Source organism: Lonchura striata, chromosome 2 (genome assembly GCF_050655825.1).
Source record: "Lonchura striata isolate lonStrDom1 chromosome 2, ASM5065582v1, whole genome shotgun sequence".
NCBI lineage: Eukaryota > Metazoa > Chordata > Aves > Passeriformes > Estrildidae > Lonchura > Lonchura striata.
This window is the reverse complement of record NC_140704.1, coordinates 89261978-89269666: the sequence shown is the minus strand read 5'-3', so window position 1 is coordinate 89269666 and position 7689 is coordinate 89261978. Positions and strand designations below refer to the sequence as shown.

General features: G+C 37.6%; 1 long non-coding RNA gene across 1 annotated transcript; it reads right to left on the bottom strand.

Moving 5' to 3' along the window:
- Positions 1-4092, bottom strand: LOC146768330 (uncharacterized). Its single transcript, XR_014952801.1, has 2 exons — positions 3963-4092; positions 1-358 (listed from the first exon to the last, which is right to left on the bottom strand). It is a non-coding gene; the product is annotated as an uncharacterized LOC146768330 (long non-coding RNA).
- Between the last annotated feature and the right edge of the window lie 3597 nt (positions 4093-7689).

The following is a 7689-nucleotide window of genomic DNA, read 5'->3' as shown; positions in this document are numbered from 1 at the left end:
TTGAGCTCAGTGACACATGATTTTATTTAGTCACTCATGATTGTGTCAGTAAATGTATTGACATTTTTGGTGAGACAATCAGTGCATTGCATCTCTCCTCAAGGAAATTTCCAGGCTGAGATGACTGGTTCTTCTTTGTTCTCTCTGGTGATAAATTCCACAGTTCAGGTTTCTCTTTCTTTCCTTTAACTGCACTTGCCCAGCACATTAGCCTGCAACTCTAAGCAGACATTAAAAACAGTTATGTCTTTAACCATCATGTTGGGAATGAGATTATGCTCATAACACAAAATTTCTTGAACTTTTGGACTGCAGCTTTTAACACTCAAGATGATGCACAAGGTGGAACCAGCACTGCCTGCAAAAAGAATAAAAGTCTGTGAGGGAGTGTGGCTCATAAGAAAAATAATCTGTTGTGACTAATAGGAAAAGGTGGAGAGAGATGGTATTTAATTACTCTTCCTGAAAGGAGCCACCTGTGGGTTGAGCACAGCATGTCCCCATTAGAAAGCAATCACAGTGGGAGCAGGACACCTGCTTCACTGCTGTCTGGAACCAGATCGTTTGTCCTCTGCCAAGACCAAGACCTGAAACAGTATGGGACATCTGGGGACAGCAGAGGGATTTGAATCAAACTAGTTCCACATGGAGTGCTAGCAGAGCAGCAAGCAGCAATCAATCACCAGCACTGGCAGAGTCTGCCCGAGCTGAACTGTGCCCTCTGCCATCCTTCAGGCTCCAAACCTCAGCATGTCTTTCCAAGGGCTTGCATTTGCTTAACCTCTGGTGCCCATCAGTCTTTGTACCGTAAGCACACTGGTGCTGTAGGAGGCAGCCAAGTGGGGGAGGAGGTGTAGGCATGACCATGGTACAGCTTTATTAGAGTTAGAAGCATAAAGAATTGAGAACCAGCATTAGGCATTTATGAATGTCAGTTTTGCTCTATCCAGGGAGTTGATTAATGTCCTAATTATCTCAACACAGCAGGATTCCTCTAGGATTCTCCCTCCTGCAGCTGAATAGCTTTCACATTATTTCAAGGTTTCCTGTTTAGTACTAGAATTTAAAATCATATTTTTTCTCTGACAAAGAGGAGGGTAAAATCTAAAATCCATGCTGAACACAAAAAGACCCCTAAGAGGCTCACTATATGCATTCTATAATTCTTCTAATTGTTCTGCCACTGAAATCTAGGATGAATCTCTGGTTTTCCTGAAATATTTCATACTGGTTTTTTTTTATCTCATTTGAAAAACAGGGGGCTTTCCTTCCAAGGAATTTCACCAGTTTCCTCATATCCACACTTGAAGATCTGGTTATTTTATTTCCATGATTTTAGCATTGGACAAAAAGATTTAGGGAACATGGGAAAAAGCTTTTCTAGGTTTTCTTTTCCATCACGTTAGCACACGTGTTATTTCATTCTTGCAGTCTAGTTTCAACATTCACATTATTGTTTTGGATTACAAAGTTTTTTTTTCTGAAGGTTTCATTGCATTTTTCTGGACATAGCACAGGAAACTGCCCAAGTTGTCCTTGAAGAGAAAGTAATGCAATGTAGCAATCCGGATTACAGGAGTAATAAAAATGTCCAACTTCAATTTTTAAGTAGGGCAGATTATTGCAATATATTTTTGTTTAAAAAACTCTGCTATAAGCTTATATTCAGGTTTGGGGTTTTGGATTTTTTTTTTTCACTTACAGTGAGATCAAGTGAGAGTTCAGCTATCCCATTTTTCTTTCTTGCAGATGAAGATGTACAGTACTGAGAACTGATTTTGATTGTAAACCTCTCATATGGCATAAATTAAACATAAATCATTAAGTCCTGAAAATGGAGCTCTTGAAATATTTATTTGTTTCCAAATTACAGTAGTTTTCACTATTTTTCTATTTTTTTTTCTAATTTGAACAACTATACCAACCCCTTCAATTAAAGAAAAATACCCAAAAACACAAAACCCCTAAACAAAACTTACAACCTGCCCAAAAAAGCAAAAAAACCCTACAGAAAACACATAAAACACAAGAAAAACCCTCACACACACACAAACACACACACACACACACACAAATCCCCGCAAAACACCCCAAACTCACAAAAACTAAGAAAAAAAAGGTACAGATTTTTCACCTTTGAAGAGGTGCAGAATTATGGTTTCTCATCTTAGGTTATTTGGCCTGTGTTCTGTTCTGCAACTTTGTTTTATGGAGTACAATAATTACATGTGGATTATCAATCACGTTAGGATTATTAATCACTGATCACAACTAATCTTTTATAATTTATTTTGAGGTGGTTTTCAGAATTACAAAAAAAAAAAGTTTGACTAGTGAATTTTGGCTCCAACCTTGACTTTACTCTTCTGACAAAAGACTGATTGGAGTACCCAGAAAGGTATAACAGCAACTTGTGAAACAGGTTATGGATTATTGTAATAGTTGCTGATACCAAAATTGATCTAGATGTACATTCCTGGTTTCTTTGGAATGTCTGAACAGTCAGAGGCATCTGGTCACTGTAGTTTATCTTTCAGCTACTTCTCTCTTTGGAGATAAAGACCTTTTCCTGTTTTTAGAGATATCCAGAACACTTACAAAACCAGTCCTGTGTTTGGATTTGCTTGCCCAAATAAATCATATCTCCCGTTTCACAGAAAATCTCAGTTTCCTATAACAGATCTTCAGTTTCAATGAGCCTAATTCCTTGCTTACTACTCATTCATTTTCTATCCCCAAGTTGTTTTACATTTCTCAGTGTGGCACTGCTGATTAAGAGCTCCCCTGTGAATCTAGTGTAAAACCAGCCTGTCTTTATAACTCCCTCTTCAAACAATCCTTAGATTATTCTTAAAAATTGCTGACAGTATTTCACATTATAACCGGCAATATTAAATACATGGAACTCATTTTTAGGTAGTTTGTATATTTATGGTGCAACAGAAGCCATAATGCAGTTTGTTCTTTTGATCATTCCTGCCTATCCCTCACCATATATTTGAAACAGAACAGCAGTCTTCAAGCAATTATGTGCAAAGCAGTAAGAAATAAAAAGATCACATTTTAATCTCCAGCAGCTACATGGCATCATTGCCAATAGCAAGGGTTTCCATTCAACAACGCTGAAGCTCCACTAAAAAAATACTGTGATGAAATTTTGTCCGAGGTAGGACAAATATTGATTCAGGCAGACAGATCCAGGCTGCATCCATCAGAGGCATCCTGAATAGGACAAAGACATGATAGAGCAATCCACTGCACAGAACCCTTTCAAAAAGGCTGGTAACCAAAAGCCACTGCCCCTCAAGACACAAGTAACAGACTATCATGCAGGAACTTTAAAAAGTTTACAGAGCAGACACTGACCAAAACCCCCAAAGTTAATGGTTCAGTTGCAGCCTTGAAGACTGAGAGATGGTAAAAACTGACTGGCACATATGTTTAGAACAAAGTCACCATCAGGGCATAAACCTCTTTATAAGGCTTTGACTTTTTATAAATTTTCCAGTTAATAAGCTCTACATGTGCTGCCTTTTTACTTAGGCTGAATGTATGATTCCCCAAATCTCCCTAGCTCTGAGCCAAATCACCCTTTCAGGTTATGAGGAGCACCTGGTCGTTTTTTGTTGCAAGTTTATTATGACTCATCCTATTGTCGAGACTAGCAACCCTCAATAATGTTCCTTTCCTTACTATGGCATTGGGTGATACAAGTCATAGGCTGATGTGGAATGAAGGGATGATATGGGGATGAAACTACTAGTTTAGTGCTGGGGAGCTAAGCCAGGCAGGCATGCAAATATATACAGCATTAGCTAAACTGCTAATGAAAATATTCTTTGGCATGTGCTGGGAACTGTCTTGGAGCATTCAGATTCATCAAACTAGAGACAGATGTTGCTGTAACCATTTATAAGCAATTGTCTTTCTTGTAGGCAGGAATTAGACACTATTTAACTTACTAGTTTAGGAAGAGCCAGAGGAGGTTGATCATGTTTCATTTACTCTGAATATTTGATATTCTTTGTTGCTGACACATGATGGTTACTGGTGAGACAAATCAGATGGTATCAGGATTAAATGTCTTTTTACCTGGAAAAAAAAAACTTTTTTGTAGGTTGAATATAAAATGCCATTTCTAAGCATTTATACTGATAATTAGTACATTGGATATTACTTTTCCCCTTCATTTAAAAGGCTCATAATATTTTTATAAACTATTTGTCATTTTAGAGGAATGGTTGGTACATAACTTGTATATGGTGCCAGGCATGATAATTCTGCATTTGGAATGCTGCAGAATCTCTTCACTATAGGAAAGAGTCATATGAAATTTCACAGGCAGGATAGGGAGAAGAGGATTCTGCCTGCCTTCAGCAGCTTGGTTGCCAGAAATTATACCTTAATTCAACTGAAACAATAAATTGTGCAAGTGGATTTTAAAAAGTTTAGTAGGAACTGTTGACATGATTAAAGTTTAGCATTGGAAATTAGTATATTGCTGAACCAGGGCCTCAGGGGATATAACAGGACTTCCTTGATTATCTGTCTTTATGTACACAAATACTCTACACTGTTCATGACTTGTTTACCCTGTTTAACAAGAGAGGATAAATTCCCATGCTAGAGATCTTTTCATTTGATGTAGTACAAACTTTATTACCTGAGATCTTGCAATAATTAAAATGTGTATCAAATGTGCAAGTGGGGTGGGTTTTTTTTCTTTTTTTTCTTCTAAATGCATAAATTGGTTAAGCAATGTTTCTGTACTTTAATTAGACAGTAGAAATCTATGAGATTGCCTTCATTTGGCTTTCAGCTGTTTACTTTGCGTCAGTAAAATCCATACACTTTAAAAGAGATCTCAACTATAATTAAAAGTGTTATTGTACTAAACACAATTACCAATGTTTATCTCATTATGTAACTGTTGGCACAAAATGCGGAATTCAAACATGCTTTCACTTTGGCATTGTTTCTCAGAGTTTAAAACAATGCCTGTAATTTAATCAGGTAATGAAAAATGCCATTGTCAGTCTTGGGAAAATTTGCTTCCCCTTAAGTTCACGTTTCAGCTATGCTCTAGATATTGAGGCATGTTTAATTCCAAAAAGCACAGAACTTGGAGATTAGACCCACTGATATTTTTCCCCAGTACATCTTCTACTGGAATTTGACATATGGAACTTTTATTCATTTGTACAAAAAGATAAAAAAAATCAGGTAATTTTCTGGCTGCTAGAAATATTTCACTGTATTTTGCAATGGGAATTGATATATATAATATCGTATGATGTATGAAGTTCTTTTAAGCTCCAGAAATCCATAAAAAGTTTGCATGTAAAACACTTGGCATATACAGCAAGTAGAATTCAGGCACCTGTTCAAGATTTTCTTATTTCCTCTTGTATTTATAATGCCCAGAACTATAACAGATATTAGATAATATGTAAAATACATAGAGTTTTCCTCTAAATAGAAATTTCTTGATTTTTCAAGCTAGTATATTTTATGTGCAATCTCCAGTGACTGGAATCATTAAAATCCAGTGACACATTTCTAGCCAAGGTGTTCTGTAGATACATCCTTTGGAGACTATCATCCTGGTGGCAACCTGCAAGCTTTAGTTTCCCTCAGTCTGTTCCAGTGCTCAGGTTGACCTGGCTCACTCCAGCTTTTTCACTTCTTGGTTATACCTTCCCAGTGTAGCTGGGATGTTACAGCAGCCAGCACAGCCCATACTGAACCCTTTTCCCGTGCAAAAGGCCCATTGCACATCAGCACTAGGTACAATGAAAGTTAGGACTCAGGTAGACCAAAGATATTCCCCATAAGAGCATTTCAGTAGCCTCTTGGTCTTGTCATTTGGCAGAAGAACCAAATGAACGTCCATTCAAGTAAGCTGTGAGATCTTGAGTCGGACTTAAGAAAGACATGCAGACTTGAACCTTAGCATCAATAAAGGTTTTTTCCACTTTCTCAGGCCTCATGTTGGGTGCCAATGAATGCATTTGTTCTGGTTCAGGGCAAATTTGGGAGAGAACTCCTAAAGGGGTTCTTCTAGGAAGTAGATTCAATCGGCTCCTCCCCCAAACTAGTTTGGGGAAGATACCTCCTTGGAGAAAAGTGGAAAAAACCTGTTTATTAAACAAGCAAAGTTAAACAATATTAAGCAATAAAACTTCTTGCTGCTCCAAAAGAGATACAAACTCAGAAAAATTCTCTCCTGTGCTGCAGCTGGGCTCACTCAGTCTCTGATCCGTCCCTCCGGTGCTGGAAATGCCACAGCCCAGGCCCAGTGGGTCACAGGTGTGAGCTGCTGCTGCTCTCCTGGTGTGCAGTCCAGAGCAGGTCCAGGGAAAGGGAAAAAACCACAGTCCAGGGAACTTCTTTGCCTCAGCTAGCTAAAACTAACTAAAAGTAAAGGAGAGCTCTGTCTCGCTGTCTGTCTGTCCGCAGACAACACAGTCCAGGAGCAGGAATGTGGAGGAGGGAGTGCAGTGTCTGAAAATAAACTCTGTGATCCTTCTCTCCCCACTTCACTCCTGGAAAAAGTCTTAAAGTTGTAAAACTTATTATTCAGCATAAACAGAACAGATGATTGGGGATAAAAGCATCATACAGTTAACCCAGGACAAAGTGTAAGCAATACAACAGCCTTCCAAATAAGGAAAAGATAGATCAACAACTTGTGGTAAAGGATAGCCCTGAATGGCAAATTTCAACTGCAGATACCAGGGAGAAACTTCCGTCTCTTACTCTCTTTCCTTCATCATCATAAAAGCTGAAGAAGCTCAGAAGCTTCTAATGCCATGAATATTTGTGCACGTAGTTTCAAAACCATTTTTATCCCAAAATGTTGTAGTGGTAGTTCTCACCTTGGGAGTATGTAGATACATCTGACATATTATGATCTGTCAAACCATCTTCAGATACCGAGTTTTCAGGCTCTTGGACAAATGAGGAAAGGGTATTTTGGGGCTTTCTGGAGATATCAAAACAATATATCACATTTGGGAATGCTTCTTGCGACCATCAATTCTATTTATTTACTTTCATATGTAGCACTGGGAATTTGGTTTGTGGTTTTTTTGTTTCATTTCTTTTCCCTTGAAGTGGGATTTCTAGAGCAACTCTTCACAAAAATTTTAATTTTTCCACTTTCAAACATCTGTGTATTAATTGAGCTCATTGAATCCTGCAGCAGAATTTGAGAATTTATACAAAGTGTTTGATGTGAGCGAAAAGTCATATTTCTCATATTTAATAATACAAATTTAGGGGTGTATCCTGACCATGTCTTTTTTTAGATTCAGTTTAGATGAACTGTTATTCAAAATATGATGAAGGCTCTTCTCTGTTTGGGACCCATTATCCTGCCCAATTTATGGTCCTGTGGCTACTACTAGTTGTTTGTGAAGTATTCCATTATTGTTAGATAAGATTTTGGAGCCTCATAAGTTATTCATATGCCATTCACTTATTCCCTGTGAAAATGATACCTTAATAAACATTCAAGAAATTTAGAACAGTGTACCTCTTTTGTGAGAAACAGATTTAGATAGTATTTGTATTTGCAAAAATATATACTCCTGCTGATGTTAGGTAAACTGAAATAGAAGGTGGGGTTTTGTGACTTTGGTTTTCAACCAGTAATTGAAATTACCATTAAGGCAACTTGTGAATGTA